Raw genomic sequence first — 11,311 nt, 5'->3', positions numbered from 1 at the left:
TTCAGGAATGAATTTATCCAGTCCTGGACTTTTCTTTAAGAGCCTATTACTGCTTAAGTCTCATTGCTTGTTAGAGATATATTCAAATTGGTTATAGCCTCTTGATTTAAGTTTGGTAGGTCATACATGTCTAGGCATTCATTTCTTCTATATTTTGCAGGATTTGGGACTGAGTTTTCAAAGTATTACCTAATGATCATCTAGATTTCACTGGACTCTGCTTTAGTAGCTGTTTCCATCTCTTGTATTATTAACTTGGGTTTCTCCTTTCTTTCTGTTGGTTTGATTGGCTAGCAGGGCTTACCAGACTTGTACCAGTCTTATTTATTCAAAGACATGGTGTTTTGGTTGATTTTCTTTTAGTCTCTGTGTTTAATTTTCACCCCTACCTCTCTTTATTACTTGTTGCTGCCTCCTGATTTGAAGTTTGGGTTTGGCATGCTTTTGTTTGTTTTTATGGTGCTGGGAATTGAACTTAGGGTCCATACATATTAAGCAAGCATGCCATAACTGAGTTATTTCTACTCTTGTTCTTATTTTCCTAGGACCTTGAAGTACATCATTATATTATTTATTTGAAACCTCTGACTTTTTAATAGGATCATTCTTACCTACAAATTTCCTCTTAGTAGCCTTACCTACGTCCCAGAAGTTATAGTAAATTGAGATTTTGTTTTCATTTGATTCTGATCATTTTAAATTTTACTGCCTGGTTTCTTCAACAATTTGGTGGCCATTCATAGTGGGTTATGCAGTCTTAAAGTATTTGTGTGGCTCCTGTGGCCTCTCCAGTCCCCTTACATGTCTTTTTATTGCATCAAGAAGCCATATGAAAGCTGGGCAGTGGTGGTACATGCCTTCAATCCCAGCAATCGGGAGGCAGAGTTTGAGGCCAACCTGATCTACAGAGTGAGTTCCAGGATAGCCAAGTCTACAGAGAAACCCTGTCTGGAAAAAACAGAAACAAAAAACAAACAAACCATATGGAGTGATTTATCTAGCCCCCACAGGGTTGTGTGATACACACTGTAATGTTTGCTCAATAACCAACTCCAATGCATCTCTCAGAATTCATTTCCATGGTTAAGCAACATATGATTACAAATATTTGGGGCTGACAGTGCATCGTGTTGGCATCAAATCTAAAAGGGGGAAAAGCAAACAAAAAACAATGGGGCTATTCTGACTTTTATGTGAGTTTGAGATAGTTTCAAACTAAAAGCACTGAAAAATAGTCAAGGAACATGTGCTTCTGAACATATTCTGGTACAGTGGTAATAACTGAATGGATTATGAAAAACAGCAGTCATAGTTTTTACAACACTAGCTTATATCGCTTTTCTCAATTTTAAGAGATAAAATACTCATTGATCCTGTGGTCATTCCTTTTGTTCTATTTAAAGTAAAACTTAACAATATTTATCTTTGAAAAAGATTTAAAATACAAGTTTTGAGGCTTTTTGAAAATGAAAATACTGAGACCTGGACATTAACAATGTGTTAAACCTCAAGGGAACACAAGTTGAAAGACAGATGCTTTTAAAAACCAAAAAGTTGGGGCTGGAGAGATGGCTCAGCAGTGAAGAGCACTGGCTGCTCTTCCAGAGGACCTGGGTTCAAGCACCCATATGGCAGCTCACAACTGTCTGTAACTCCAGTTCCAGAGGATCTGGCAGCCTCACATAGATACACATGTAGGCAAAATACCAATGCACATAAAGTAAAAATAAATCATAAAAATGCTCTTGCACTTAAAAAAAAAAAAAAAAAAAAAGCCTGACAAGCCATTTCTAGAATTATAATCTCAGTAGGCTTTTCTTTCTTTCTTTTTTTTTTCCTTCAAAAATTGCAGTTTTAAACTAGCCATGCCTAAAATCCCAGCATTCGGGAATCTGAGGCAGAATAGTGAGTTCCAGGCCAGACTGGCTTATATAGTGTGAGTCTGCCAAAAATAACTTTTTATGGTTTTGCTAGAAACATACCTCTGCTAAATGACGTATTAAATTCTTTTTGTTGGGCTTTAAATGGGCAAAGTTCTTACATTGTGGCTCAAATACTGTGAAGAGGCAGAGATCAACACACACACACACACACACACACACACACACACACACACACACGGAAACAGATGTTTGGAAATTGTTTCAGAGTATCTCCTTCCCCTTCTGTGTTCTCCCCTGCTTCTATGACTTGGATGTGTGGTGAAGTCATTTCAGTTTCTACTAAGATTTCTGAATGTCTTTTCAAGGACATACACAGTTCATACATTCAAAAGTTCTAACAAATTTATTTTTGTTAACTAACTACTTAGCTGGAAAAGCAGTCACATCTAACCCTGGCTGGGTTCTAATTGGGAAGAAAGTTTACCTCCTTGCATTTGGAGTGTGGGCCAAGGAGCAACCCAGGGAGGCTCAATACTTGTGCCTAGACTATGTGAGACGCTGGGATCAGTTCTCGGTACCACAAAGAGCTATGCTACAGGCCCCAGCCTCAGCAAAGCATCCTGCAACACTGTATGGCCCCTGGGAAAAGGCAGCTGAAGCCTTCCGTGAGGACCTCAGCTTCTGACTGCAGGTGTGTTCTTGTGAGGTTCCCGAAGGCAAACCTCACACAGAGTAAGGGCATGTGGGAGAACAGAAACAGGAAAGATCCCAGCCATATCCATAAAAACTCAATTTTTGTTGTTTCTCATGTCCTGGAACCCGCTCTGTAGACCAGAGTGCCTCACACTCACAGAAATCCATGCCTGCCTCTGCCTCCCCAATGCTGGAATTAAAGGTGTGTGCTACCACGCCTAGCAAAACTTAATTCTTTTTTTTTTTTAAACGGGGTTTCTATGTGTAGTTTTGGTGCCTGTCCTGGATCTCACTCTGTAGACCAGGCTGGCCTGGAACTCACAGAGATCCACCTGGCTCTGCTGCCCGAGTGCTGAGATTAAAAGCGTGCGTCACCACTACCCGACAAAACTCAATTCCTTTAAAAAAAGATTTATTTTTATTATTTATTTATTATTTTATGTGTGTAAGTGTTTTTGCCTCTGTGTGCATGTGTATGAATGTATGCATGTATGTGCACTTGGTGTGCCTGGAGCCAAAGGAAGCCAGAAGGAGATGGATTCCCTGAAACTGGAGTTACCAATGGGTTGCAAGCCCTCATGGATGCTAGAAATCAAACCCAGGCTCTCTCCAAAGCACACAGTCCTCTTACCCACCAAGCATTCAGCCCCAAAACATAATCCTTAAGTATGAATATAATTAGTCAAGTATGTTTGTTAAATCCAAACACTATGACATTCTATATAGAGGACTTGAGCATCTGTAGATGTTGGTACCTGCTGAGTTCCAGAACCAACCCCCCATTGGTACCAGGGGACAAATGTAATTAAGACAGAATGGACAGCCCAGGTGGTGGTGGCACACACCTTTAATCCCAGCACTCGGGAGGCAGAGCCAAGAGGATCTCTGTAAGTTCGAGGCCAGCCTGGTCTACAGAGTGAGATCCAGGACAGGCACCAAAGCTACACAGGGAAACTGTCTCAAAAAAAAGAAAGAAAGAAAGAAAGAAAGAAAAAGAAAGGAAGGAAGGAAGGAAGGAAGGAAGGAAGGAAGGAAGGAAGGAAGGAAGGAAGGAAGGAAGGAAGGAAGGAAGGAAGAAAAAAAATGAACAAAGATGTCACATAAGTCTAGAGCTGGAGCTCCTAATGACTGTGACCCACCGATATGGGTGCTGGGAACCAACCCAGGTCCTCTCAAGAGCAGCAAGTGCTCTTTAGCACTTTAGTGATGAACAATTTCCCCAGCCCCAACAGTCCCGACTGTAAACAGAACCCTTCCTCAATGTTCTGTTGTAGATAGTAGTATATGAAAGATTAGCTTGTTCTTTACTATTTCTTATTTCCCCTTATGTTTAAACTAACAGTAAGAGACACTTTCATGTTTTCACAAAAATTTTACAGCTCATGGATCAATCATAATTTCCTCCAAATCATTTTGATGTTCTAAGTTTACATGGTCATTTTCTTTAGTTTAATGGGTTAATAATGTAACTGTAAGGTATACAACTTCCAAATACTGGGTGAAAAAATAATTGAAAAGATGCATAAATATATTTAATGATTTTCCAGATATAACGAGAAAAGCAGAGGAAACAAGAACAAAACAAGAACAAAAATAGACATATAGGACCACATTAAAGTTGAATTTCAGGGAAATGACAATCAACAGAGTCCCTTCATAAACAAAAACTAAGTCAGTAACCTAGGCCTGGAGTTACTAATTTTATAGTTTATGATCTATAATCCCCAGTACTCCGAAGGCTGAGGCAGAAAGAGCAATAGTAGTTCAAGGCCAGCCTTGGCCATCTAGCAAGTTGAGACCAGTTTTTGGGCTACACAAGACACTGGCTTATTAAACAGAAACAAACAAGGGAAAACAAAACAAGTTAACAGAAAACGAAATGAAAGAACCTACAGAGTGGGAGAAAATATTTGCAATGATATAGCTGGTAAGGAGTTAATATACACAAAGAACTCATAATTAAGTAGCAAAACTCAGAACATTACAACCACCACCAAAAAATGAGCCTGCGGCTGGGAAGATTGCTCAGTGGTTAAAAGCACTGTCTGTGAAAGCCTGAGGACCTGAGTTTAATACCCAAAACCTACATAAAAAGTCAGATACCATGGAGCACATCTGTAATCCTAGTACTCCTATGGTGAGATGAGAAATGAAGAGAGAATTGCTTGGAAGCTCCAAGTCACCTAGTCTGGAGTATGCAGTATAGCCCCAGAAACAAGGGACCCCAACTCACCCAAGGAGAAGGTGAGGACTCCTGAAACTTGCCTTCTGACCCCTGCCATGTACGGTGCATACAACACACTTTTTTTTTTTTTAATGGGCAAAAGCTGAGTGTGATGTCCCATAGCTGCAACTTCACCATTGAGGAGGCAGAGGCAGAACCATAAGAGTGAGGACAGCCCACAAGATGCTTGGTGCCAGCTTTGAGCCAAGAACCTATTGCTAGACAGGTCATAGGCCCTAGGGGAGAATCGGCTACTATTTTTCTGCTAGATGGGCACAATATTAAACTACTCCTAATGACTTGTCATTATATTCATACATCAATGCATTTCTCAGTTCTCACCTGAGAAGCTATTTGCAAAAGATGGTAATTAACAGAGACCCATGACTGTCCAAGGTACAGAGACCAAGAGACTGAAATGTTCAGCCCTAAAAGGAACATATATACCACACACACCCCATAAGGCTCATAGATCATTGAGAAAGTAGGGGCTGAAGGAATAGAAGAGCAAGATCCAGAGAAGGTGGATAACTACAAGGAAACAGTGTCTTCTGGACACAGCAGGGCAGCTGCATGTATGAATTTACAGCAGTTGCAAAAGCATGCACAAGACCTGTACAAGCCCAAGCCAGGGTGAATCCCATCATGGAGATTGGAGTTGGGCACAAAAATCCCACTTCCAGCCATGGGTATGGACAAATGATGGCTGCTGGGAGAGGGAGAGACATTTTCTGTAAGAGTGCAAGCCCACAGCCAGGCGGTGGTGGTGCACACCTGTAATCCCAGCACTCAGGAGGCAGAGGCAGGTGGATCTTTGTGAGTTCGAGTCCAGCCTGGTCTACAGAGCGAGATCCAGGAAAGGTGCAAAGCTACAGAGAACCCCTGTCTCAGAAAAAAACAAAAAAAGAGTGCAGACCCTGGTGAGTTCACTCCACACTCTAATGGAAGAGCACATATGCAAGAATATTTGGGCAGCACAATTTGGTCTTGACAGGTTTAAATTAAAAAGGGCACAAAGTTGGATGGGTGGGGAAGGAACAGTGGATCTGGGAAGAATTTTGGGAGAGAGGTGACACCAAAACACATTGTACAAAACTCAAAGGAAAAACAAGTGAAGTTACTTTAGCTAACAGCTAATCTAGGCAAACTTGTACTATAGTAAGGCCCCATCACAAACAAATCAAAAAGGATGGAAATAGGATATGTAGAAAAAGAATCTGAACAGACCTTTCTCCAAAGAAGACAGATTAGACAACAAAGATGTGAAAAAATACCTAACTTCACTAATTACCAAAGGAATACAAATCAAATCATAGTAGGAGGTATAACCTGACATTCATTGGAATGCCAGGTCTAAAAACCAACAGCTGGGTGGTGGTGGTGGTAGTGGTGGTGGTGGTGGTGGTGGTGGTGATGCACAACTTTAATCCCAGCACTCAGGAGGCAGATCTGCGTTCGAGGTCAGCCTGGTCTACAGTTTGAGTACTAGGATAGACAGCCAGGGCTATACAGGAAAAACCAAAAAACAAACAAAAATAGCAAGTACAGGTGAGGATACAGAAAAGTTGGAATCCCTTGTGAGAATGTAAAATGCTACAATAGCTATGGAAAACAGCATTGGATTTCTCAAAAAAAATAGAATCATACTTTCTAGCAATCTCATTTCTCATTGGACATACACCTTGAAGAATGGAAAGCTGAATCTCAACAATGTGTTTGTACATGCATACTCACAATCAGACAAACAGAAAGACTATCATGCATATATATAATGTAGTTTTCCAGTCAGGTATGATGGCACAAGCTTGTAATTCTAGAATTCCTGAGGCTGAGGCAGGACTGCCATGAGTTTGAGGCCAGGCAGGATTAAACAGTAAAACTCTCCTTTAAACACTGAAAAGAAAGAAAAATTCCTGTCACGGTTCATGCCATGGATGGATCTCGATGCCATTACGTTAAATGAACAGGATAGTATGATTCTGATCATATGAGGTATCTTAAAATAACCAAACTCACCGAAATAGGAAATGAAATGGTAGGTGCCAAGGGCTAGGGGCTAGGGAAGAGGATTAGTGTTTAAAGGCTCAGAATTTCAGTTTTAAAAAGGGAAAAGTTCTGGTGATGTTACAGTATTAATACAATTACTACTGAAATTCTTAAAATAATTTTTCTCTATAATTTTATTGAGATAGTCATACAAATATACAATGAAATATAATCAGATGTAATCTCCATTCTCCAACTCCCTCATTTCTCCCCCAGCTTCATCTTTTTGTTTTCGATAAAGCCACGAAGCATGGGTACAGGGCCATCCATTAGAACAACGGAAACCTTCCAGAGGAACTCTCAATTAAGAGTGATTCTCCTTCCCTCAGCAGCTATCAACTGCCAATATCTCCTCAGTTCAGGATGGGGCCTGGACAGTACCTCCCCCTTCTACGCCCCAATTTTGGCTAGCGTGATCTTGGTAACAGCTTATCTTACTGGCCAAAGGAATGGCCCAGTGGTTGGGAGGACTTGTTTCTTTCCAAGGACTGGGGTTCAACTGCCAACACTTTCTTAGAAACTTACAACTATTTCTAACTCCAATTCAAGGGATTCACCAACACTCTCTTCTGGCCTCTTTGAGTACCAGGCACACATGTGGTGCACTGACATACATTCAGGAAAAACTCTCCTAACCATAAAATTAAGTTATCCTTTAGCATACATATATGTATGTACATATGCTAAAATATTACAACTGGAATTGGATTTGAAATATTCTGAGGGGAGTGCGCAGTCATACATGAAATACAAGCAACACCATTGGCAATCCTTAAAGCTAAGCTGTAACTTACCATTGAGTGTGTTTGAAGCTTTCAATTATAAGAGTATTTTTAAAAATCAAGATAATGAAATTGAAAAATAAATCAACAGAAATGCTGGCAAGACAGTTGAGAAAATTTCTCTGAATGTAAAATCAAAAGAACTAAAAGGACACACAGAAGAAGCAGGCCCTCCAGAAGGCCACATAGCTAACAGGAGTCCCAGAAGAGAGATGTGGGAGATGACAGAACTCCAACAGACCTTGTGTACATCAGAATGCCTTTGCACTCTCATGATGGTGGGAACATAAATGCAGTCATTTAAAGGCAACATTTTCATTATTTTACTGAAAATGAAAATTCCCATAATCTATGACTGAAACCTTTCTTAAAAATCTCTGAAAATTTTTCTCTTAAAATATCCCAGAGCCGGGCGGTGGTGGCGCACGCCTTTAATCCCAGCACTCGGGAGGCAGAGCCAGGCGGATCTCTGTGAGTTCGAGGCCAGCCTGGACTACCAAGTGAGTTCCAGGAAAGGCGCAAAGCTACACAGAGAAACCCTGTCTCGAAAAACAAAAAAACAAAAACAAAAAAAACAAAAACAAACAAAAAAAAAATATCCCAGAAAAATGTTCATACATGAGCATTTAGTATATGCTTATGTTTTAAATGGCTATTTAAACTTTTTTTGCATTTACTTATTATTTGTGTATAGGTCAGGGAGTAACCTGTGGGAGTTCATTTTCATCCTGAAGATCCTGGGATTGAACTCAGGCTGTCATAACTGGCAACTAGTTGGCTTTACCGAGTTACCTTGCCAGTCCTAGAAGAAATTCTATCAGTTGAGTGCACACATTCACAGTGCATTCAAAATTCAGAAATTTGACTTCTAGTAGTACTTTCTTATAAATCCAGGTGGGAAGACACTATTACAAACATTTAATTGAAATTGTGCTTTTAATAGCAAACTCCTTGAAAATATCTAAAAGACTTAAGAGGAATGAGGCTAAAAAAAGGTATTCATGCAACCTATTATTTATAGGAAAGAATGTGTTTATCTACATATGCAGAGAAATAAGCTGCAGATACACACAAATATGAAATATTCAGCCAGAGGAAAAAATTAAGAAATCCAATTTATAGTCATATAGATAAAACTAGAGGACAAAATATTAAATAAATGAGGCACAGAAAAATACTGCATGTTCTCATGTACGGATGCTAGAGTTAATTCATTCGTGTAAGTAGAAACAATAGGTCACCAGAGGCTAAGGGAAAGAATGGAAAAATATTGGATAAGCTGTCCAAAATAGTGACACTGGAGTAAGCTAGTCTTTAACAGCACACTAGGGTGACTTTCAGAATAACTTCTATTTTACAAAGTATGAGTGATTCACGGCATAAAGAAATGGTGCTTCTAAGTAGATGCCATTTCAAACTACCCTGATTTCATCGTACATGCTTTCTACTCATATGGAATCACACTACGTTTACGTACTATGTTATTATAAATTAAGTCTAAAGCCTATCACGAAAGGCCTTGAGTTTTGATTCCCAAAAACAAAATGAGAATCTCTATAGTGATGAAAAAAATTACATAATTTACAATTTTAGTAACACTATTTGGGGGGGGGGGGTGTTTTTAAGTTAATGAAAAATAGTAACTACAAAATGTGAAGTGAAAATAACTTCCTTGTAAAACAAAATGAACAGCAATTTAACTTGATATGCTCCGAAAGTAAAACATGCTATTCCTAGGATGAAAATAAAGGTTCATTTCACTTAATTTCAAAAGATAAAACTTCACTTGTGCCATTTTCTCCAGTTAGACCTGCCCCACCCCTCTCCCCGCCCCCCAGGATGATCCAGTTAGAAACCTCATAACTGGGATCTGAAATATAGTTCTCAAAGAATCCTTTCAAGTAACTAATACCACTGGCTGCCTTGTTCTCTGGAAATCCATGCCCATAGCGAAGTGTCTCAGAATTTAAGTACCCATATAAGCATTTGAAGCAGATATTGTTAGTCACAAAAGAATTTAGTTTTAAGGCAATCTTCTAACTTGATCCAGCCTTCCAATCCAAGAATCTAAATTTGGAATTTGACTCTGCAGCCAAACTTTCCACTCAACATCCTCTTGCCTGTTTTACTTTACATCCACAAACCATACACATAAGGCCCCAGGGATGTCAGGTGCAGAAATCTGATACAATGAAGTGGCTTCAACTCCTTAGAAATTGCTAGGTCACATTTCTAAAAGGCAGTGTTCTGAATCAGGGAAAGTCAATTTTACCTTTAACTCATTCATACAAGATTCACATAACCATGATTCATGGCCATTAACTAGTTAGCCTGTTAGCCTTCCTTCTTAGATTCTCAAGGCTTTAAAAGTGATTTTTTATCTTAGGAAGTATTTTGAAAACTTGAAAGAATTATATTTAAAACTTTCCAAATTTTGTTTTTGGACTGGGTCTTACTATGCAGCCCTGGCTGAAACTTAATATAGACTAGATTGGCTTCACTTTAGAGACCCACCTGCTTCTGCTAGGATTAAATGTTTGGATTGCCACCCAGCTTGTGCATTTAGTTTGTAAAGCATTAGTTTTGATCCATGCTCTTTACATACTAAATGAAAACAGGCCCAGCTTACAAAAAAACAAAAAACAAAAAACAAAAAAACAAAAAAAAAACAGTGGCACACATCTTTAATCCCAGCACTTAAGAGGCAGAGCCAGGTGGATCTCTTATGAGTGGGAGGCCAGCCTGGTCTACAGAGAGATCCAGGACAGGCACCAAAACTACAGAGAAACCTATTAAAAAAACAAACAAAAAAAACCAAAAACCAAAAACCCACCACCAACTAAGCCCAACCTCAACACTAGTAAACTAGTAGAACACTGCTAAAAGTTCAGTACTCAAAACCAGCTTCTGGATCTCTCTAGTCCTTACATAGCATGTTAACTTCCCTATCGTATTAAGACCTGCTGTGAAATCTATCTAGGTTAACATTGTGAGTTCTAGGATGTTTTTTCAGTTAATCACATGACCAAGGGATTCAAGTTTTACATGGGATTAGGTGGTTCAGTAGGTCAAAAAATGGTATATGCAGGCTTGAGTTCAAGGCACAAAAACCAAAAGTTGGGACTAAGAGCGAGCCTTTGAGTGCTCCAAGTACTTTGACAGACTCTGCCACCCTGCCTTTTCTGGAAAAGCAGAAAAGTAACTGGAAAAGGCCTAATTTCACTTAGTGCACAGTCTTTGGACATCTTTACATTAGTAACCTTCTCCAAGACTCAAAGTAAGCTGGGCTTAGTGCCTAAGCATGGCCTGGGATGTAGACACCATTTCAAATAACCCAGTCTAGCCAAGCATGGAAGCAAAGGCAGCCAGATGTATTTCTGTGAGTTGAGGCCAGCCTGGTCTACATTGAGACCCTGTCCCAAACAAAAAACCCCAGACTTAAGGGTCAAGTAATCACTCTCTGGTATCAACCTAATTTAACCTTTTAAATCGTTTAGTGCTCTAGGACCTTCTCAGCACACCTCTAAGTAGTTTACAGCTGAATTGCTTTCTCAGCAGTTAAACACTTGTTCTCTTGCTGAGGACTCAGGTTCAGTTTCCAGCACTTACATGGTGGGTCAAAATGGTCTATCTACAGTCCCAGGTAATCTGACACCCCTGCACACATATGAAACTCTCAAAAC

Source organism: Peromyscus maniculatus, chromosome 2 (genome assembly GCF_049852395.1).
Source record: "Peromyscus maniculatus bairdii isolate BWxNUB_F1_BW_parent chromosome 2, HU_Pman_BW_mat_3.1, whole genome shotgun sequence".
Classification (NCBI taxonomy): Eukaryota; Metazoa; Chordata; class Mammalia; order Rodentia; family Cricetidae; genus Peromyscus; species Peromyscus maniculatus.
Note: the sequence above shows the minus strand (reverse complement) of the source record.